Source organism: Labrus mixtus, chromosome 20 (genome assembly GCF_963584025.1).
Source record: "Labrus mixtus chromosome 20, fLabMix1.1, whole genome shotgun sequence".
In the NCBI taxonomy this organism is placed as follows: Eukaryota; Metazoa; Chordata; class Actinopteri; order Labriformes; family Labridae; genus Labrus; species Labrus mixtus.
The window spans coordinates 11,038,850-11,063,370 of NC_083631.1; the positions used below are offsets into that span (position 1 = coordinate 11,038,850).

The window sequence follows — 24,521 nt, forward strand, 5'->3', positions numbered from 1 at the left end:
TGATGGGAATATGTTATGATCCACATGGAGGAAACCATCAGGATAACACAGCAAGGAACATCGATTTAACTGAGGAACCTGAGGACATTGACATTTTGAGTGAAAGACCAGAAAATTGGAGAGAAGTTGAGGTGGAGAGCAACACATATCCAAAACAGGTACCCCAAAGAATTGAAGAAATGTCAGAAAAAGAGACTTATGTTCACAAAGACAGAAAAAAAACTAAAACAGATGGCATTTCTGTACTGGCTGAGACAAAGTCAAAACTAACAGCAGAAAAGGCAAATTGTGGAGTTAAGAAACATTTCCCCACACGGTCTAGTCTTAGAGTCAGAGATGATGATTTGAAATCCTCGGGGCCACCAGAGCTCTGCAAGCACACACAAAACAGCGTGGACGAAGCCACGAATCAACCACATGTATCAGAGATTGTAACAGAGGTGATGGACATCGGTGATGACGAGCATGTTGACACCAGATCTTTGAACTACAAGCTCACAAAATATGACTGGGTCAGGAGAGAGAGCGGGGTTAGTGAAACACTATTACCTGGACTCCCCATCTCTGAGGGCTCTGTGGAGACCATTTCAAAGGCGGAGCAGGGACCAGGAAGCAAGAGAATAGCTTCTAATATCCAACAAGGCGAGCAGCTGCTTCAACGCCTGCAACTGGTGCAGCTACGACAGGATGTACATGTTCCAGAGAACCCTAATACTTCCCAGCTGACGGATGGAAAACAAGGTGTGATTGCGACCGAAGAAGATTATATAAAAGCAAGAAAGGCTGATCTAAAAGGCGTAAATGAGAATCAATTTCACACTATTGTGGATGTTGCAGCAAAGGCAAACATAATGGAAGAGGAAAATAATGAAAGTCAACATTGTGAAACAAAGGCATGGTCTTCTTTGCCAACAATGTCGATAAAGCCAGAGCATTGCCCGATTGCTAGACCAGAGTTGGGTGACTCTGATGATGATAAAAGTGAAATCTGGGGAACAGCAGACTGGTCTTCTATCGATGAAACGTCTTCCACCCAAAACCCCCTTGTATCCAACCGCCCGAGACTCTCAGTTGCTGAGACCTTCCTTGAGAAGCAGATCCATGAGGCAGCTCAGAAAAAGCAGAACCTTCAGAGAGCTGGTGGTGTCTTCAATCTAGCAGATGATTTTGATGTGATCGAGATCCCCTTCAAGACCAATTTCCTGCTTGAGCCTCTTCCCACTAAAGTTGGCCAAGGTGAGCACATCACTTGGCAATTCTCTGAGCAGAAGATGCAGAACGAAATTAGTCAGGAAATTCAGAGAGAACTGGTGATGGTTAACCAGGGGAAGATCCCAGGGACTTACAGCAAAGGAGAAGTCCGCCAGTTAAAAGAAACAAAACTTCTCTTTGAGGCTTTCCAGCAGGAAAACATGGAGGGTCCTACAAGTCATCGGAAATTCCCTGCCTCATTGTTGAAAGGTCATGTTTGCCCATCAGCGCTAGAGCGCACTCGAAGCCTAGAAATGTTTTCAAGAACACATTCCTTCTGGGTGAATGAATTTCCTCAGATGAAGAAAAGTCCTGAAGAATTTAGAGCAAAAAGCCCAAATGGAGGTTCAAGAGACAAAACACGGTCATCGCCCTACCAAAAACAAGATAAACACGCACGCCAGTACAGAAGCATGGACCTAATAAGCACTGATGATTTAACTATGGAGTCCAGAAGTGAAGCTACAGAGGGGAACATGTCAGAAGAATCCCCTACTCTCAAACATAACCCATTCTTTAAGTTGCGTCGAGCCCTGGTTCTGCAGCCGGAAGTTGAGAAGGACATCCGGGAGGCAAAAGAAAGAGAGGAGGAGCTGCGCAAACAGAGAAGCACCTTGTATGGAGAGAATAAGTGGAAAAGTAAAGACAAAGACATGTCTCGATTCACACCAGCACTCTCTACAGGTTAGTCACCAGTATCTCCTTGATATATTTAACATGAGTATTAGTAAGGGGTGGTAACTTCATAGTTTTACTCAAGTATGTTTTAATACAATTAAGAGACACTTGAAAATGTACCAATTATGTTGTGTTTATTTTGACTTCAGAACATTTCAGAAAATAATACTGTACTTTTTAGCCTACTATATTGATTTGATAGTAACATATTTAGACCTAACATAATGAACCATATGATCAACTTATAATATGAGAAGTATTAGACCAAAAACTAATTTGCTGTATAAAAATATACAGTGTCTAACCCCAATGTACAAAAGGGTATTTTACAGAATTTAATGCAAAAGTATCAAACAATTATTGAGTTGCAATTTTTTCTATTGATAGATATGAACTCTTTTTTAAGGTAACTTGTGAAAGTATGAGAGTTTTACGTACAACATAGTTTAATTACAGTCAATCAGTGTTGATGGAAAACAGCCCCTGCATGCTTTATTAACCAAGACAGCCCAGCTTTCTACCTGCAGGACCTGGCCTGCAACTGTCTACACAGTCCAGTATGTACTGCAAAGTAGCAGCCACAGCCCGGACCTCTGAATTCTTTGGCCCGTCAAATCAGCCTGAATAAATAATGCTTCATTATAGCAGTCATCTCAAACAAAGTTAAGTGTATCTTCCTACTCCCCTGAATTTATAGTCTGGGGTGCAATTGTCCCTGTTCAAAGATTGCTAACTATTTTTACAATTAAAGTAAATGCAGAAACTACTCCTGCGTTTTTTTCTGGACACCAATCATGTCACCATACACATAAAAATAATAATAATTCATACTTTATTAATCCCGCGAGGGAAAAGTTTTACACTCTGTTTTTTAATGAACATGAACACACACATAGGCCCGAAATACACACACATGCACAAACAGGATCCTATGGATATGCATTAATGAAGAGGTGTCGGAGTGAGGGGGCTCCAGAGCAGTTTTTGGGGTACGGTGCCTTGCTCAAGGGAGCCTCAGCAGTGCTCAGGCAGTGGACTGGCACCTCTCCAGCTACCAGGCCAATTTCCGAACTTGGTCCGTGCCGGGACTAGAGCCGGCGACCCTCCGGTTCCCAACCCAAGTCCCTACAGACTGAGCTACTGCCGCCCCCAAAAAGAAGACCAATAGGTTTCTGCAGCTCCACCAAGCTGCGCCCTGCGTTATGTGTGCAAATGGATACACCATAGAGGAGCATTTTTAATACATGATCGTTGGTAAGCCTACCAACGAACATTTTAGTGGAACCTTTAATCATTTAAATGAACATTCGGACAATGTTAAGAAAAGGGTAAGTGTGAAATATAAAAGTTAGATGAATACCAGAACAGGATGTGTAATAGAAGTACATCTTCATTCATTTCATATCCCTTCCTTCCTTCTGAGGACTTTAATGACTGCCTCTCTACATTAACATCACATAGTGTTATCTAAGAAGTGTTATTGACTCAGTGTCAACGCTGTCAAAGAGGGTTAAGCACATATCCATCTAAAAGCAGCCTGACCTGAGCTAGCGGCTGCCATCGGGTTGAATGACAACATGAAGGCTTCTGTCTGCACTTTAGCATGAGCTGGGGGCGGTGCTGGTTTGGTTATAGCATGTTGTAAATATTAATGGCTTCAGACAGTGGGGAAGAAAAATGCAGCACCTGTGTATTTTTGTTGTAAGTGTGTGTGTCCCTTTCAAGATCTGCTGTTGTCTACACACACTGACATGATAAAACAGCCAGGTGTTGTGACTTTTTGTAGCACCATTTTAGTTTTTCAGTTACAGCAGCTGAACAATGAGGAAATGTTTGACTGAAGGTCATGAAAGTGACGCAACATGTGATGGCTTTATAATATGTCTGGGCTGGGATACAAAGAAGGAAGTGACTCATTGACTCAAGGTCAAACTTGCTGTAGAGTGTTTTTCCTCAACAGCCATGACACAATGACACTGCAAGAGAACTTAAACTCTTTGGGATTTACTCACAGAGGACATGTAGTACGTTCCAAAATTATAAGTCCTTGCTTAAATGAGCAGTTGACTAAGGCCAATGTCTTCTGTCAACCTTAAAATCTGCATCTGTCACTCACAGATTCCTCAGCTAAACAATATAATCACACCAGATAAATAACCTTCAGCTACGCCTGAAGCCAAAGTTAAACCAAATAGCCAACAGACAGGATGTAGGATGAAGGATTCCATCAAGTAGATTCGATTCTTATCAGATATTACGATGTTCTGTTGAAAACTTTTTGAGTTGATTTGGAAAAAATATTTTTTTATATTTTATACTTGTATTTTTGTACTTTGCAACATGATGAAGATAATGAAATTACATATCAGGTTTTCTGACCGGATTTGTTTGTCATTATAACATATAATTATTTTTTGTGGGAAAATGAGAGCTCTTACAAATGGTTCATCTGTTTGAATTGAACTAAAAGTGGAAGGCTGTATTTCCTTTGTTTAATTGTGCCATTCCATGTTCTTCAATTTCAAACCCGTAGACCCCATGCTGAATAATCTTCTACTTGTTCTTTAGAATTCTACTAAACCATATTATGATAAGAAGTCACATTTACAGCTGTTGTAAACAAGATCTTGTCATCTTGAAAAGTAATTGGATGGAATTTGTATGTGGATCATGGTTAGCCAATGCAATGTTATTCAGAACACAATGAGATGAACGATCACATTTCCAAATCATCGCTGAATCGACTTGAACAGGAAATAGCAATCCAACAAGTTGGGTTGCATCAAACTTTTCTTGAAGAATACATATTATAGGGTATTGTGGTTAATCTATTGGACAGCTTGAAAGAGACAGGAAAAGTGGGGCGAGAGGGGGCATGACGTGCACAAAATAACTTCAGGACCGGGAATCCATCTTGCAACCAGTTTCATAAGGCACTGTTGCTTCTGTACAAGGGCCACCTGTAGTGTCAGTCTACCAACTGAGCTATACCATCATGCCTCACTGGATACAATTTTAATTACAAGGTTTTTCAAAAGAAACAAAAGGTTCTGAAATCTAGATTTGATCATAGGAAAGTAGTTGTCTCAGTATGCAAATGTTTGCTGCTTACATTTGATCCAATGGTCAAAAGAAATCTATAGTTAAAACTATGAAATCATTCCATTTAAATGAATGACTGTTACCTAAAATGAAATTCTTTCATATTACTCTGCTCCTTCCTTCTCCCTGTTCTTTAGATGGCATCGGTCAATCCAGGGGGAAACTGGAGAGGTTTTGGCCCCCGCCCAAGAAAGACCAGAAACCTGAGCAAACACAGGTGAGGATTCAGGTCTTGTGAATATAAATATATCTTGGTTTCAACTTCTTTCTGTAGGTCTTCCAGTGGTGAGTCTGTCATATCAGGAAAAAATAGGTGGAATTAAATTTAAACTATATGTTACTTTGATTCATAGAACAGGGCATTGGAGTTGGTTTGCAAACACCATTTTACAGCTCCTCAGATTAGTAGCCTAAAAGTGGCTCAGATATTGATCTCTTATTCAGAGGCTGGAAAAAAAAAAGAGCGCTAATCCCTGAATGCTCTTTTCTCTTTCTTATCTCACAGCAGGAGGCAAAAGTACGGAGAACAGGAGGTCAGAAGGCAGCGCTATGGCAACGTTGGGAATCTGGCCAGATCAACGGGCAGCCGTCACAGGAAAAGAACTGACATTGGGCCTGCTGATGTCACTGACAGAAAATAATATCTAATATTTTCTCTAATAGAGCTAAAGTCCAAGATCAATCAGTGTCCCTTAACAAGCTGGAAAGGTAGCTACAGCTTTAATGCTTTTGGCCAAACTCTAGTGTTATCCATCACATGAATATAGAAAATCTCTCTTAATTTGGTTAAAGGCATAACATGCATCATTCTGAATTTAAATATTGCAGGATTCAAATATGTAATAAATAAATATATTGTGGGGTAATCACTTCCTTAAAAGAGAGTCTGTCTTCAGTCTGGAAAAGCTGTTGTTGTAAGCTTAAGTTGTATTCTTGTGATGACACTCCAATACCATTCCTCTAGAAACAGCTTCCCTGAGTGGGCAGGGTCTTCCCTCTTACGCCTTCTTGTGGCGGCATGGCTAACAGTTGGAGAGGGATGCATTTACTCAAAAAGAGAACATGTTGGAGTCCCTGAGTGAAATATAAACAAGCGCAGTCCTGTCCATGTGAGCACAGAGCAGAAAACAACAAATCCAAATGGAGTGACTCGACTCTCTTTAAGGAGTCATTACTCCACAATATATTTACATATAGGTATATTTGATTTAAGCTTTATCAGAATGTGCCATTGAATGCCTTAGTTAATAAATACAGTCAACAAATAGTCTTAGCGTGCATTTTTTTGTGATGCAACGTATAAATGTGAAAAGTTTATTTGTATAAAGTAATATGTATAATGTTTGTACAATGTAGACAGCTATTATTACATCTAGAAAACTAAGGCTGTGTACTTTTCACAGTAGAGATATTAAAGGTGCAGTTCGGTTACTACATTTTATTACACTCATGTTGGTTGCTGTGGGAGTTTTCTGATGTCTGATCAAATAACCCTGATGTACGGAAGAGGATTAGGGCCGCTGAAAAAATACTTTTTAGTTCTGAATTTTTTCTCAGAATTCTGAAAATAAGTCAGACCTAAAAGAAAAATCATTTAGCTGCCCTTATCCTTTTCTATACTGGAACCTCTTTGTTTACTGGATATCTTGAGTTTGAGAGATATCCGTTTTTACAGGAAAAAGCCACTGTCTTGTTGCATCGCGGAGCGTTTAGACATTATGACCCATATGAGGCAATAAAAATTGAGTAATATCTCAGGCTCTTCTTTTTCAATTTTGACAATTTTTACTAAAACTGTGTCTTGTTAGTCCTTGGCATTTTCAGGTTTCCGAGAATAGGTGCACTGGTTCTTTGCACATTATATTAAAGAAGGTCCCGATCTCTTTGTCGCCCTAGATGATAAACAGTAGGGATACAACGGTATAATCCACCTAACAATTGCCAATGGCTTCTGGGAATAAACCGTTGTTACATGGCCACCATACGGCTTTAATTAATGTCTATAGACAGATATCTGCATGCAAGTTCAGTTAATCATTGCCTGTTGTTTCTCAACACCAACTCCTTTCTCACTTCAAAGTTGCAAGACGGATTGTAAAGAATGGCACCTCACAGAAAACAAGAATTGGTCCAATGTCCTTTATAGCAACCACTTGGTACACCAGAAGCACTGAGAAGTTTTCCATCAGTCTAAAAGGCTATTTCCTCTGCTATAGCTGATGGATTTCGAGGCTGTGTGATTGATGATAAGAATTTCAGGGAAAAAAAACAGAAACAGGTTACATAAAGAACACAGAACCATATAGGTCCAGTGTTCCAGGACTGGTCTTGGATCCCAGGGTCCTGGAACATACTTTTTTTTTACATAGAATCAGGGAAAATAACATTTTTAACCCTCATTGTTAATTTCTAAATATTAATAAATGAAAATGAAAAAAATGTTTGACAGCGATAGCTATTTGTGCAATCACTGAACTGGGGAAAGAACCTTGTGTCTAAAAATAATTACAATTTTGAAAGGCTTAATGTCTATTTTTTCTACTTTCAAACTTTAACAGTTGAATATGTATAATGTATGAGTTTTAATCCATGGCACTAGCATTGCATAGGTTGATTAGTTTATTGGTTTTATAACATTTTCTTCAAGATATCAACAGCGGATCCAACCTCCTCCAATCAGGATAATCCTATTTATCATTTTTAATGAAATGTCCAATCTAAATCAAACGTTTTGACAACAGAGACTGAAGGTATTAGCCCAATCAAAACCAAAAAAAAGGAACATTCGATCCACTCCTATAGCAAGAATTGAATCAGATTGCATTGAACATCCAGGCACTGATACCTAAGGACAAGATTGTGTCGTAAAAAGTCCTTGGTAAATAACCCCATCAAGAAGCCCTCAGGGAAACTCAGATGACCCCTGATCTTATTTACTAGAGAAAGTTCACTTTCTAATCCCACAGACTAAAGCACGCTGCTCAGCCTGTCTAAGTACCTTCTGTCAGTTCTGATAGCTTTGCCAAGAGGAGGAGAACTTTCATCACGCCCTTCCTGGCTTGGACACCACAATGTTAAATGTTCACACTTCTTTAAGCCAACCCTCAAACATCCTTCATTCAAGCTCAAAAGGTTGGAGTTTGCCTAAAGTAAAAAAAAAAAGAAGCTTTTATGAAATTCTTATGAAAGACCACAAACATAAAGTTCTTCCACACTTTAATGTTGCTGAATACATAACATGATCAGAGGGGGGAATGCAGATGGTGCAAAATGAGACTGAGCAATCAGTGCCAGGCCGCGGCTCTTTTTCTCTTTTGCATTAAAACTAATGCATCAGCATAAAGCCTTATCTTTCCTCTTGCTGAGAACACATTTATAGTGAGCAGCACAATCAGGCTTTCCATAACCAGAACCACTTTGGTAAGGTTCTACCTAGAGTCAAAGTGAACTATTGCCCTAGGCACATGGCTACAAAAATAGTCAGTGGCCATCAAATTTGACATAAAGACAACCTTGTGTGTATGTCCCATCGAAATAAAAAATGAACCAATTATTTTCCTTTATTGAAATTAAGGAAGGACGTGATAAGTTCTATTAAACTAACTTTTCTGTATTGTTTTTACCCAAGTTTATATTTGTGGAACAAAAATAAACCAGGGTTTTTAAGATACCTCTGTACGTCAGATACCTTTATGATACCTTCTACTGCAAATCCTTTTAATATATCTACATCATTCAGATAGAATTAGAATTTAAGCTTATCATACACATTCCTAAAGATTAAAGCTGTTGCTAGGAAACTTTTGGCATGACCTCTTTTAAAAGCAGTGAAGTTGGGTCACATGTCATGTTCCAGATATTTTGACTTGTTTGCAAATTAACCAAAAAGAGATTGTCTTTCAAAACTCCTCCTTTATGCTTTATGGGATACGTTGGAGTGTTTTGGAGTAAAGATGGTGAAGTCTGTTTGTTTGAGGATAAGGTAGGCCTATAGAGAAAATGATACTAGTCATATCTACTGTATTATTATGTAATAGCTAATGTTAAACGTGTAATCTAAATGTCTGTCTTTTATGTCTCTTTTATTGCATTGTGTACTTTGTTACTGGTGAACCACTCAAACATCGTTTCTGTACAGTACTGTAACAAAGTGATTATGGGGGTGAAAAAATCTAAAGGAAAATAAAAAATGTAATCTAAATCTTAAATCATCCAAAAAAGGTCAGACTGCATTTTGTCGAGTCACTGTGAATGTGACTGTTTGAGACTCTCCCCTCTGGCAAGAGGCTGCGGTCCATCAAAACCAAAACCTCTCGCCACAAGAACAGTTTCTTCCCCTCTGCTGTCAGCCTCCAGAACAATGTCCCTGCCCCCCCCCCCCCCCCCCCTCCTCCCACATAACCCAGACTCTCCTCAGCCCTACAGTCAGTAAAACATCAAAGTAATGTGAATGCTGAACTCTTCTTTATGCGTTACATTAACGCCCACTGGACTTTAAAAATGTATCTTCCTTACATGCACTCTGTGAGTAGTTACACACACCAAGATTTTCTCATAGTCCACTGCACCGCTCCTACATTTCACCTTTTGTGTTTTTAATTTAAATGTTTTATATTTTACATTTTTAAATTCTATTATATATATATTGTAATAGCTTCTTATACTGTATTATTTAAGTTGTTGCTAGTTCTGCTTTATTTCCTTGTTAATTGTTTAGCACCAATACACCAAGTCAAATTCCTTGTATGTGTAAATGTACTTGGCAATAAACCCTGATTCTGATTCTGATAATGATAGAGTACTAAATGACAGCTTTGGTTGGTTTTGCAAAGATAATAAGTAAAACTTAAAATCTTATCCTTTCTACTTATTCTAATGAAATGGATATTGAAGCTTTTAAATTTCCCTTCTTATGAAACATTCCTTCTTACTGAACATAATACAGATAAGTAAAACAATATGTCCTTTTTCACCCAGTGTGCACATTTATATTTTCTATAGTTCACCAGAAGAGGGCAGCATAGCCTGAATAATCATGAGGAGAAAGTATTTCAAAACAACATCAGGACAACATGTCTTGTAACATAATTCTTGGTTAGCGTTAGTGTCTGAGTGTCCCTACCACTAAGTAAACAGTTGAATAGTATTTACATTGACATTTAAAAGAAAATTACATAAGTTAATGTAACAACTAATGTAATTTTACCAAGACAGGAAAACCCAGTTCCTTCGAGCCAAACCTGCAAATCAACATCGCTTTACCCACACACACTAACAAACAGGTCGGTCCAAATGGATTGTTATTCCAACGCCACAAAGTCGGCTCTTAGGAATGGGAGTAAACATATGCTGAGAAAGTAATGTAGTTACATAATCTATGAAGTTCAGCGATGAGTCACTTACTTCACGGAGCCGGAGACACCACTTACATGATTTATCTGTTTTCTGTACTCTAGCAGAAGGAGAAGAAGAAAAAAAGTTGCTTAAGAGCACATCTGCGTCATTTTCAGCGGCAGCGTGTGGGTGGTCATTTTATTAGATGTTTTGCTCACACTGCGTCATTCATGAGGGCTGCCATGTACAGAGAGCGTTCAGGCTGTGTTCTATTAAAGGCAAACAAACTATGCTGAAGTGCAAACACAAACAAGACCACGGTTATATGAATCACAGAGGGATGTTGTCTCTTCCAAAATGCACTTGGATAACCAATATAAGGGACCAGATATACACAACAATGCAGAGCAGGTTTTAAAAATGTTTGGCTTCTAGAAAAATGTACTGATTCAGGGATATGTGATGTTCCATCTGGATTTCCATGCCCTTTTGTCAGTGAAATATGCAGCCTGACAATGAAAAAAACAAGCTTTTAACATTAGGTTTGAGGAAATGCAAAAAGTAGCTAACATAAAGCTAACAATCAATGTCTGGGGGGCTAAATAAAGACACTTCACTCAGTGCTATTATTGTACTCCGCCCTGCCCTGGGTGCAAATACCAAGAGCTTTGTGGGTGGGTGCTGATGAGACTAGAACAGTGACAGCTCTGACATCACCGTTCCTTCAGCACAGTGAGACGGGGCTCAACTCGGCTCTGCACCAGTAGCAGCAAACCTAACGCAATGGACAGATGATGGGTGACTCACTGTTTCCACCCACATCACTTCCCATCCTCAGGATTCCATCATCCAGGAACTCTCACTGGCTCCAAAATTAAACCCTTCCACATATTTTATGCATTGCTCAAGTCTCACTCACAGAAGAGGCTAAACATGGACTTTTGATGCTATACGAATATAGCAGGGTTTGTTACCCAGGAGACAACTTGGCTCTTATTTCAAACCCACGGCTGCAACTGAACACAAACCATGTGTTGTGACTGAGAGTACAAGCAAGGGAGTGAGGGTAAAAAAAGATTTGAAAAGGAATACAGAATTGTCTTGTAATGGATGAATGGTCAAAATAATTAACGGGTGACATATAAAATAGTTAATCAATGCAAGGGTTTGCTTATAAAACTACTTTAAATTTGAGAAAGCTAGTTTAATGCTTTGAACCATTGTATTAAAGTTACTGAATAATAGGTTGATACGTTCTGCCCATGCGTGAGAGGAAACAACTCTCCATGCCAACAGGCGGCGGTAGTCCATTGTTATGATACGAGAAGACCATTTTCACACGGCTGTCGCGCACCACTCGTATTATATGTAGCCTACTAATCGAGAAAAATGTCTTGGTCTTCTAGTGGAAAACTAAAATAGACATCATAGACATCATGTATGTTGACAGACAGAGGGCAAAGATTTTGTGAGAAGCAAAACAATTGTGTCGAATCTTACCGAATTTTGATCCAATACGGCGGCAAGCGTTGTAAGCGGCCCATTTTTAGAGTAGATGTATACAGCTTTTGCCATGATGTCTATAGTTGGTGGCTAAATGGCTACATTGAAGAGGCTAACTTCTTACATGCTAGTTTAGATGTAAGGCTTACGTCTTATAAAGTTAAAGTTAACTTGAAGCTTGGCAAGGACAGAGACAACTTTTGGACGTAAAATGAATGTATTTATTTATTTGTTTGTATTCAAGCCTGAGACGTAACTTGGGTTCGTTTCTGCACCTGGTGAAGCTGGTCACTCCTTCTTTTTTCTCTTCTAGCTTAATCCGTTACCATCCTCTTTCATATCTTATCCGTAGCCATTGTATCAAACTGTAGCGAGAACGTGTCGGTATGAGTATGTGGATATCATAAATATATCACCATCACTTTTGGAAATAATCCTGCGGGTCAAAGGAAGAACATAGGAGTAATGTGATCATATAAGTCAGAGGCCTAAAGCCACTAATGGAATACTGGAGTGTATTTGGAGATAAATCAGGCGAAAAAAAAGTGCAAGTTACGGCATGTATAGAACTACACAGCCATAAGTGTGTTTGTAGAGAGTGTGCACGTTTCACAATATTTACTTAAACACACAGAGACATGCTCTCAGTGTTTATACAGCCCATGCTTCTTGTTGAATCGCTGATGGGAAATGAATGAGTAAACATGCAGAGGTAGAATGAGGTAAAGACAGAATAAACAGACCTCAGATAGCCCTGCTTAGTCGAGCTGTTGTCCTCAACAAACCCTCTATTCCCCTTTACCCCCCCCCCCCCTCCTCCCTCCCTCTCCCTCTCCACTCCCGCTCTGTTTTTGTTGCACAATAAAAACTCAGTTGTCCAATTCCATGATGTGTTTTTGTTGCACAATAAAAACTCGATTGTCTAATTCTATGATCCCACATTACAACAGTTGACAATAATATAAAGGAGCTGTGCATGATCAGATGACAACTGGGTTTCAAGGGTTCCAATGCTTCTTTGTCTCCTTATCTAGAGGTTATTCTCAGTTCCTGGGTTCAACTGATGTCATCACTTGCTTCCTAAGCAGAGAGATTCTCTTGAAATCCTTTTTGAGGAACTTAAGAAAATGACCCAATGCATTTTGAATTGAATACCATGAAACACAATGTCAGCTCGACTGAACTGTTTCAAAGTGTATAAAGGCTTTAGAGTTCATGGCATCAGTAACACTGTTGCTTGACTGGACTCTGCTTTAGGACGTGTTCTATTTAACCCCTCAGAGAGATTTGGATTTGACTGTATGTTTCTTGGCTTTAATCTAAGCGAGGCTACAGGCTCAAGCTTTATAATTATAGGCCAGAAATGAAAGTGGCATAGATCTTCTAACTCTTGGCAGCAAAGAAAAAAAAGTCTAATTCCCAAAAATGTTGAACCGTCCCTTATGTGTGGAGCCAGTGCATAGTCAAAAAAATCTCCTCTGTCTTAGCCGATGTCAAATATTTGATATAAATACTGTACGGTAAGTTGAATGAAACCAATTTTTTGCTTGTACGTTTTCAATAGGACTAGTACTCTGACCAGTCAAAACATGTAAACTACATATAATATTACACACTCATAGCAGAGGATCCTGTGTAAAGTTCCTAACTGCCCATCGCTATACTCACATACAACCACACTCGTGTGCTTTTAGAAGCAACTGGGAGGTTCAGTGTGTTGCCCAGAGACACTTTTAAATGCAATCTACAAGAGTTGGGAAACAAACCTCCAATCTTTCAGTTGAGAGACAACCCACCCTACCACTGTGTTACAGCCAGCCCTGTGTGTCAACCAACCAACCAATCAATCTATCAATCTTTATTTGTATAGCACCAATTCATAACAACCGATCCCCCGAGGCCAGTTTTGTAACACGTTACACAAACGAGCATCATCATCGGCCGCTAAACACTGGATATTTACTGACATAATGTTTACAGAGGAGGTAAGTGGTCATACACATGTGAAAGTCTGTGAAGGAGTCTGTGTGTCTCCGGGAGAAGTGTGTGGAAGGCGGCCTCTGGCTGTGCAGGTGAAGACCGGGAGTGTGTGATGAGTTTGTACTGTTGATCTCTGTAAGCGGAGCGGAGTGAGGAGGACGTTGAGAACGTGCATAAAATGTCACTTCCTGGAGCTTTCACGGAAAATACAACCCGGGGAAACATTTTATACAGGCAACACAGATAGACAGTGAACATCTACTTTTTCACATCAGTTAACCGTTCGCTTATTAATGGGCGATAAAAAACTATTTATACATGTAAAAAGTTACATATAGCCCCTTTAAATGAGTTTAAAGGGGAAGTAAACTTCTGTTGAAAGAGGAAAATAGGTTCACTTCCTTGCTCATTCCAAAATGATCTTAAACCACATTTTGTTTTGATGTCAGAATGAAAGATCTTTTTTTTAAAGCACTCAATTATTGGAAAAGTATTACCTTTAATTCCTTAATTTGCATTCCTTCTTTGATATTGGATTGGAAGGCTGTAAGGTAGACATGGGTCATTTCGAAAAAAGGAAGGACTGTCAGTTCATTTTCCAAAGGGTGCTTATGTTATCCTTCAACAATGCTGTTTGATGTAGTGTGGCAGGTTAATGTTTAAATGGGAAGTCCAACATTGCAGAGAATTCAGCAGTCACTCCAGGACAAATCTCCACTCCAGGACTGAGTACGATTCTGAAAATCTAAACTTCTTCAATCTCTTGGCTTCTGGCCGGGGCTTCGGGGGAGCAGTTCACTTTGGGTTAAGCCCTTTCAGCCAACTTTTTAAGGCCCTTTTTTGCATGGCTTGCCTTTCGTGGCTGCTGCTGAACTCCCTTTCGATTCTATTTCAGGATTTAAAGGAAACGCAGTATTCTTGCTCAACTCTCAAGAAAATCCTTTCAATCCAGTGTATGGAACACCGCTGGGATTAGGATGCAGACTGCATTACACAAAAGTGAAGCTCGCGTCCTCGGTGAATGCTGAACCAAAAAAGGAAACCTCTCACGAGAATGGCAATAACCACTCTCACAGCTTTCAGTGTGATGGGGGCAGTGTTGGGAATTAGGTCTAGAACTGAAATGTCTGACATCCTAGTTGCTTGCGTCAACTGAATCTTCGTCAGAGCTATAAAACCATATAAAAGCCAATAAAGACCCTGCTCTTTTGTTGTCAAGCAGACCCAATTACTTTTGTTTGTGCTTTGTAAAGCTCAAATAAGATGTAAGATAACGTATTAAATCGGATAGAAGTGTTTAGCATCAGAGCATATAGAAAGTTACATAAGTATTATAATAGGCACCCAGCCCGGTTTCCTGTTCCAGGATTAAGTTAAGACCCATTAATGAATATTAAAAAATGCAAGGTCAGAAAAGTTCACTTCCTAGTATACAATGGTCCCAGTTACGGAGACTTACATAAATAGGGCACATTTGTTAGCATATGGAGCTGTTACAAAATGAAAATGTTTATTGGTCCTAAAGTTTGATTATAAGAAACTGCTTTAACAATCCCGCCCAGCATGTCTGCACAATATGCTGTGTTCATTCAATGTTCATTCATTGAATGTTTTCAATGAAAATGATTTAACAAAAGACACAAAGTAAGCTTTAAAAAAGGGGATTTCCGGAACTCTGAAACCAGTCGGTCATTATATTATGGCTTATATTATGACATTTGTCTCTTTCTTAAACATGGCACCCTGCTGTTGTAATAAGTTTCATTGATTTAAAGGAGCAGAGACCTTTTTAAAAGTGAAAGTCCCTTGTCATACACATGCAACTTTACCAGCTGCCGACACTAGTTATGATCATATATAAGCTATGAATGCAGTGGTAATGATACAGCCTGAACTGAATTGTTGACACCTTGTCAACAATGTCAATGTCAATGTATCAATGTCAATGTCAATGTCCACCCTTGGCACAAGGACAAGGAGCATCAGATGTAAACAGCTGAATATCTGCCGTGTGAATTTTCCCACATGAATGGAAATATTACTGCTGTACATTAAAATACATTTCTAACCATTTGGAAACGACTTGTTATTTACACATACCAGGCATGGCATATTTAGAGGGCTGTTTTGTATTTGGGTCTCCAGAGGCTACATTTCTTTATCATGTCAGGAGCAAACATCATTTAGTAAGCATAACATTTACAAAGTGTTTTTTTCTGTTGATCATTTGACTGTATGTTAACGCATGTTCTAGGTGACAGGGCTGCAGGGCGATGAAGCCCTTGACAAGAATTTTATGGAAAACATACAAAATAAAAAACGAACATAAAGTTGGAATAAAAAGTTACCATATTTTAAAACACTGTTGTAGATAACACGGAAACTCTAAAAGGAAATCTGTGTATCTGTGACTTGTAGTAAGAGAGCCTAGAAAACCTGTTTAAAAAGATGTCACTGTGTTTTTAATGTTGCATGTCTACTTTGGTATGTAATCTCTGCGGCATGGCTGACCAGCAGTTTGTGCACTGTGTATACGGCAGCGTGTCATGGCAAAGGGTTTTCAAAGTGAGGAGAGATTATCAAACAAATAATTCTAAGTCACGCCAAAAACAACTTCAACATCTGTCCATGGACACGCAGTAAAATCACATGCAGCATTTAATGCCTTTTTTTTAATCCAAAATGTCTATTGGGCAGTGTTTCAATGGCTGACGTCCAAACATATGAACCTCTGCCAGGTCAGCCCCATGTGAACCCAAGCGCTCAGGACACTGTGCCACCGTCATGCCAAAATGAACAAGGTGGAAACTGGGCCATCTATATCTGTACTACCCTCTGATTATGAACGGATTACGCAACCACACAGCATGCTTTACATAACCAGCTAGGGCCATGCACCCATTCTCTATAGACCCTTTGTTCCCATATTGAATAATTCGAATGCCTCGACAACCCTTTCGATCCCATCAGTCTGCCCACTTGACACTGGATCAAATGTGTTATTTACCTCCAACACCTACACCACCATTCCTCATGCTTTAAATATGTGCTTGTTAGTATGACAGGGATTTACATCATTCCTCAATGAGAATTGTAGACGGTGTGTTTATTACACATTTAAATCAGTAGTATCTGTGAAGACTGGAACAGTTACAGTACATTTTCAGTTACGTGGACAATAAAACCTTCTGTCTGAGGGAGCATGTGACTTCACAAATCTTCTTTCAAATCCACTTTCATAAAGTTGCTTATTTTACTTTTGCTACACTCTGTTAACATTTGGCAACGCTTGGCTTTTCTTAGATACTGAAGAGAAACTATTTGGGAAATATGTATTTCTGAATGTATTTATTTTGACCAAAGTAGTTCATGAGAACATTCTCATCTCTGAAGTTACAGGTCACACAACTTGCTTTTGACTGATAGTCAAGAATCATGTATTCATCATGTTGACAGTCATAGATTTGATTTCATATGTATTCAGCGACAAGTAATTCAAACCTTTTCTTAATAATATCGCAGGTCTCAAGTCCTCAGTAGCTCCGGAGCTGCCTGTTCTCTGTTCAATCATTCTGTGGCTGTGATCACTGTTTACTTTGCAGCTCTATATCCCAATATTGAAAGTTTCCCTCATTTGCGATGATGCCAAAATACAAACGTTCAACAGACATATGTAATGCTGTTTGAAGCTGTTTGTCTAAACCTATTGTAAAATAACATATTTCTCTATTTAGATTAAGGACTTTGCAAACAAAATCACATCGTATTTAATTATACAGTAGGCCTATAGAAAGAGCTGCAGCCTGTTTGTTGTTGCTGCTTTGACGTCAACAGAGGAAAATAAACAAATCATCCTTATGTCACACGACTCCTCCTCTAAACCACTTCATCGTCTGAACCCTGTCCCGATGTCAGTTATTATGACCGAGCTGAAAAGACATTTGGTCGCACAAGCAAAAGTCTGCAGTAGCTTTACATTTGATAACAATTAAAAAACAATTATTTTAAATCACTTTGTCACACTGTCTACAGCTATGTGCATGTTGTGCAGATTTTCCAGAGATTTCCATTAATACCTTCACATTCCCTCGAGACACGTCCACTTCGGTGTATATATAATTCATTTTATGAGTATTTCATAAGCCACCCAGCCCCCACCCCAAAACGATCAGAAGTGGTTGCTTTGGTAACAGTGTGACGTATTTCAGAGCCCAAGAATAGAAGCATGAGGAGGAAAGGGGGTCTGAGGCTCCTGTCTTCTGCGTCACAGTCCGTGGCTTTCCACATTTTTTATTTTTTTATTTGTATCAGGAGCCAACGCTCAAAAGAGGCTCAAATGTGTCTGAATACGGAGCAGTCAGCTGGGTCTGAACTAGCATTGAAGAGGTCACCTGATTGTGGCTTCTCATGAAGAAAACATCACAACAAGTTATCAATAAACATATACGCGCATGCGCACAGACACAAACGCACACACTGCTTGTTATGAAACAGCCCCCCCAAGTCAAAATATCTGAGTCATAGCCTATTTATAGCTCTGCAATACATCTCTCATGTGTATGAGACTCCGATACAGGCTCTGTTTCTGTGGTATAGACAAGCTGTTACATAAGTGTTTCTGCATACATGTCTCTGGGGAGCTGTGATTCATACCATGAGTATAGCATTCTTTTTAAACTGCATTTTTCTTAGTCACCAGCCAGGCAAAAAAATAGTTTTCAAGTCGGCTAATTCTGGTTGACTGCAGAATGCTTTTAACACAGTTTCTCTTTGTCAATTCATGACTTAAATGAACATTTTGACGGAATATAATTATTCACAGGGAATTAAGGACATGTACTTAAATCTGTACAGCAGACAGTAATGTCGTAATGAATACTAGAAACTGTGCTGAACAGCTTAAAACAAAACCAGAATAATCAGTCATAGATATATTATTTTTGGGGCCCCATGTACGGAGGCTATAGTCCATATTCCAGCTGCCGTGGGTTCAAATCTCGCCCTTTGCTGCATGTCATCCCAAACTGTCCTATCCAATAAAGGAAAAAAAAAGGCTAAAAATAATAATGATAGTATTTATTTTACAAGTGAACGCACAAAGCAACCCACATGTAAAAACTAATCTTACGGTAGAAGGTGTAAATATTTTGATTGTGTGGAAACAAACAGTAGAGAACATTTTTTAATTCATTTCAAGCCACTATAAGTTTTGTTTTCTTTTTGTGTGGTACTTGTTCTTGTCTCATGTAAAGCTAGATAGATAGATCCACGCTAGTTTTTGCTATTATAAACAATAATGTCTTCAGTCCTCCAAAAGCCTATTTCCGAGACTCCTCAAGTTCTGTCATGATTTGGTATTATTTAGTTTTGTATTTTCAGTGTTTAGTGTTTCTCTATGTTCTAGTGTGTTTTGTTCATTCTTGAGTTCTGTGTGTCTTCAGTGTTTCATGTATTTTATTTTGTAGTTGTCCTCAGTGTTTCTTGTGTTCATTCCTTCCTCTGTGTGTTTCCCTCCATTGTGATTGCCCTCATTGTCTTCACCTGTGTTATTAGTCTCACCTGTGTTTGATTACCCCTGTGTCTATTTAGCGCCTTCTCTTGTTGGATTTTTTGGAAGTAAGTTTTTGTTTGCCTTTTGTTTAAAGAATAAATAGTTTTAGTGAATCCTGCATCTGGGTCCTCCGCTTCGTTTTCGAGATCCGTGACAAGTTCTACTGTAAGGCCAATTCAACTGGCTACAGCCTGGTTTGAGGATGCTAACAAGTTGACATGCTGAAAAGTGTTACTTTTGGAAGAGAAAAGTCTTAATAATGTTTAGGGGGAAAAAATGTGCCATGCGTACATTACCCGTAGGGCCACCTTGCTTGAAAAAGAACAACAATGAGCAGCATTCCATGGAGATGAAGTTGTTGTCACTAACTGAAAAGTTTAAAAACTATTTCTATGTGCGGGCGACGCTAAAAAGGCTGTTCGACCTGTTCGACTTCAATCTGAGAAGAGGCAGTTTGTGGCACGGGCAGTCTGGAAATAGTGCAGTGTATCTGCATGGAGCAGGGCCAAGGTGAAAGAGACGGCAAGGGGCACTTTCTATGACGCGTGTAATATGGCGGGGCGTAGAAAAAGATGTTTCAGTCATAATCTGGGTTTGTGTTTGTTAACATGTAACATTACTGACAGGTCAGGCAGCAGATCCTCTCCTCTTTAACAAAGCTGGCTGACTCCCAGCTCTGAGTGTTATCACATTAGGTAGCGTTACACAGCAGGTGAAAGCAGGCCAATCTGGCATGTACTTGGATAATAGTGTTGGTGCAGCATACTTCCACTGCACAGTATCACTGAGGAGGGATTTTCCACAGAGGCATAACGAAGCAAACATGAACAAAGGATTTCTCCCGAACAACACGGGAATGCAACGAAAGCACAGAGGCAGCAAAGGACCATTCAAATGGAATGGGAAAGGAGAGGGATATTCAAAACGATATGATAAAATAAAAGAGTAGCAGGAGAAAGGGATGCTGATCTGACGGGCGACACTTAGCTGAAGGTGAACACTTGGTCCACATGTGACCTTCTTCCTGCAGGATCTAACTGTGTCAGCAGAGTGACAGCCTCCTCCTCTTCAGACTTCCCCTGTGGCCTAGTTCAGAGTGTATTTTAAGCTCATCTCAGCCACCTCCTTAGGCACTTTCGTAACATCCCTCTGCCCGTCAACTTTGGTTAACACCTCCCAGCTCATCTGTCTGACTCCCCATGAATGTTCTCTTACAGCCAGTGAGTGGATGTAAACAGTCCTGCTTTTGACTCTCACAGGTGCGACTCACTTTGGCAAGAACAGGGCACAAATATTTATATCCACCCTTGTGCCCACCACTGCTGCATATAGTATCCACCCCAGTGAGGATGAATCTTTAAAAATAGAGTGGGAAAAAATGGTACAGTCTGTTGATGTGGTAAATTAGAATTCTGTCAAAAATGGTCCTGCTGCGTCGTCACTGTTGAGGGAATGGGGTGAGTGAATGATCAGATGGGAGATCTGCCTGTAGTGGCTGGCAGCTAAGGACTATTTTACACAACACAGAGACAATTGTTACCATGTGAAGCTTGCCTGATGACGAGGACGGTCTGTTTATCCAATTTAAAGCTGTAAACACATTCATCAATATTATTCATGCACTCTCGTGAACTGTGCACTATAAATAGTGGCACATGAACAAATTAAGAAAACTACTAAGAGCTTCTTTTTGCTTTTGTGAAAATAAAATATATGTGCTTACACAGTTAAAAACAACAAAACTAACTAATAGCAAAACCTTCTGTCCATGCCTAGATCCAGGAAAAGGTGGGGCCTTTGCTATTGCTGGACCAAATTTGTGGAACTCTGTACCTCCTAACATCCATCTATCTCCCACTATTGTTTTTTTTTTTCAAGACTCACCTTAAAACGTATTTCTACTCTACTTGCCATTCATTTTCAATAACCCGTCAGGATCAGGGATCCATAGCTGTGTATGTTTTGTGTCACACTGTACATAATTGTTACCTGTTCTTTCATTTTTATTGTTCTTGTTTGTTACTTATGTTTTGTTTTTTTCTATTTTTGCTATATACTGTAAATAAAGTTGAGTTGTGTCTATATGTTACTCACACACTATCTCTCCATTAGGGCCAAGATGTTAAAAAATATTTCATTTGTATCAGAATGATCCGGATTGGGAAATCCAATTCACTGATCATGTGGGCGGGGCATTTCTATTCTCTGCTGTCCCGGATCAACTAATCTATCCATCTTTTGGCGCCACTTTAAGAATACAAGTTTCAGAACTATAGCCTTATTTTCGAAGGTTTGATCCAGATTTTCTTTTAAACATATCTAAATTAAAGTAACCATCTTCAAGATTTAATCCAAGGCCATTGATCAGAAGATAAAGAGAAGACATTTACATGGTTTGGCTTTTATCTCATGCAGATTAATCTGCATGAGATAAAAGGCAGATAAATTCCTGTTTATTTCAACTGCCCCCGGCAATTACCTGTGACAGCTACTGCCAGAAATCCCATTTTTCATGCAGTGATTCTGATCACATTTTAAGCGTTTAAATTGTTTTTTGGTATCAAGCTCTATGCTGAGCTTACTCTGAACTTCACTTTTTATCCACAAGCAAACTTTACTTTTTCTTGTAAATGCCTTTTTGTGTGTGAGTGTACTGTTCAGTGTAGAGGTATTAAGAAGTAAATGTAAGTATATCAGTAAATTTGCACAGTCCACTGAGACTTGAGATGTTTTTCAGTTTAGTAAACCTGCCTTGTTTACACAGTTATCTACCCTCCATGCCCTGTAGGTCGAAGCTACAAGGTTAGCTGTTCCATAAGAGGCTTCGCGAGAATGTCAAGAATTCAGGCCGAACTTGTTGAACTCATGTGGTTCCTGCTTTCTTTACATTGTTTTTCTAAGAAGTCACTTGACTGCAGCACAGCCCTGACTGACTTGCTCAGGATTATATTGTGTAATAAGGACATGTGAGAAAAACAAAACTGTCAATGCAATGAAGCTGTTCACACTCCCAGTCTACATAAAAGAATCCAGTAGAGCAGAATCTGCTTTAAATCTCAATTCTTTAAAAAACATCAGACCTGTTATTCAACACCATAGTTACATGCAGTGTATTTTGGTTACTGTGTTGAGCTAAGATCCTCTTTATCATGAACTTTTAGTTCCTTTCCAAAGAAACCCAAGAAAAAGCCACTTTCTCAAGTAGCGGTGTTACAAACGCTTATTTCAAAATCTGAACCAGATGTATGGAGTAACTCACTTCCTCATGCATAACCAAAGAAACATTTTGATTTAGTGGGAGACTGTCTTGAACAAAATTACTTCATACATATTTGTTCAACACAAAAACAAATGTATTTCACTCTCTCAACATCATTTTATATTTTGTTGTAGCTAAGCAGCAAGTTCTATTTCCAAGTTAGTTTGTTGCCTAATACTGATTTATTTTTTACTTTGTCATATTGACAATGGTATTGATCTAGTCAAAAATATTACCTAAATACATACCTTTATTTTCATCAACATCTTCAAATAATAAAATGAAGTGTTCACTTTAATAGACATTATAACATATTACATATTTTTGCACTGTGTTGAACTGTACAGGTCAACGGTGGGAAATAGAAAAGGGGCCCCTTGCTTGCACAGGCAGTTTACACTTGTGATATGATACAGTACATGCGGTTCGTTGTCTCCTGTGTGCATACAAAAGCCACAGCACAAACAAGGGTCCACTGTAAAAACAGAGGTCGACTGAGGTTTTTGCCCGTAGCCCTTGTGGTTCTTTCACATTGGCACACAAAGCCACGTGTTGCATGCTGCGCAACATATGCATGTTGGTGCTGACAGCCTATCAGCAAACACACACACACACACACACACACACACACACACACACACACACACACACACACACACTCACAGTATGTTCTTATCTTTCTAGAGGCAACACAGATTTCATTACATACACTCACAATCTGCCCTCACTGAATCGTTATGTGTACTTTAAAGCACTGTGGATCCTGTAGTTACATAATCTACTGTAAACTCTTGAAAACATTCCTTGTCGTATCATTTTATAGAGGCAAAAAGAGACAGCGTTGAAATGACACGCTCGCCTACTTAACTCCTCTAAAACCTCTTAACACATACAGGAATTCTCACCAGAGTTAGGGGGCCTCTGGCCAGAAAAAAATCCATTGTTGTTTAATTTACGTTCTACACTGAATGAGCATCTGGTTTTAACAATATAGTAACACAATACATCTCCTCATGTCCTTTTCACTGAGGGTCTCTTAGTGTTCAAGACAAACAAAGTTTGCTGTCATTGCAAAAATCTGGTGAAAATGATCCTGTGAACCTGAGGGCTTTGATCAACAAGGAAGAGATCACTGCCCATTCAGAACTCACTTATTCAAGTGTTTATTTTTCTGCACTGTTTTGATTATTAACCACACAGATGTCATCCACATGTCCCACTGCTGTATCTGTATTTTCTGTATGACCTTATTATAACCCAATGTGCAGTTTCTTTCATAAAACTAGCTATTGTTTTTGTGAGTTAATGGATATGGAGGCACAAATATATTTTAATTTTGTTTGAGATCAAGTCACCCAATAACAGGGGGAGAAACTTCATGTCGTGTTGCATAATGTTAAAGGCAGTTTTCTCCAGACAGATCTGACTTCCAATGTCGTTATGGATGTTATGGAAGAGAATCAAACATATGGCTAAGAAAGTTACCCCAAATAGAGTTCTCTGCAAACGGAATAAATCAGAAAACACTGATGAATGTGTTGGCATTTATAAGTATGCTGTTAGGGCATATGGAGCTTCATAACCACAGATTCTAAAATAACAAAGAGTATCTTGGCATACCAGCTATTTTTTCAAAGTGCCTTGAAATAAAATATGCTATGAATTGGTGCTAAAAGAAAATCGGCTCAAGATCATCATACTTGTATAAACCTGCATGTTTATGTCGGGAAAGCTGTCGAGGCGTAACATTACCTATGTGTTATGTCCGGATTATCTTCTCTCACAGTGGGCGGGGCGATCTAGGTCAGATGATGACGATCATTATGATGCCCAAACTCCTATGTTATGTGGAAGCCGATAGGA

General features: G+C 39.2%; 1 long non-coding RNA gene across 1 annotated transcript in view; it reads right to left on the minus strand.

The window, feature by feature from the left end:
• Positions 1-9,636: 9,636 nt before the first annotated feature.
• The window catches only part of LOC132953982 (uncharacterized), a 111,431-nt gene continuing 96,546 nt past the window's right edge, over positions 9,637-24,521 (minus strand). Inside the window, exon 2 of the long non-coding RNA XR_009665688.1 lies at positions 9,637-9,803. This is a non-coding gene — a long non-coding RNA (uncharacterized LOC132953982). The remainder of the gene's footprint in view (positions 9,804-24,521) is intronic.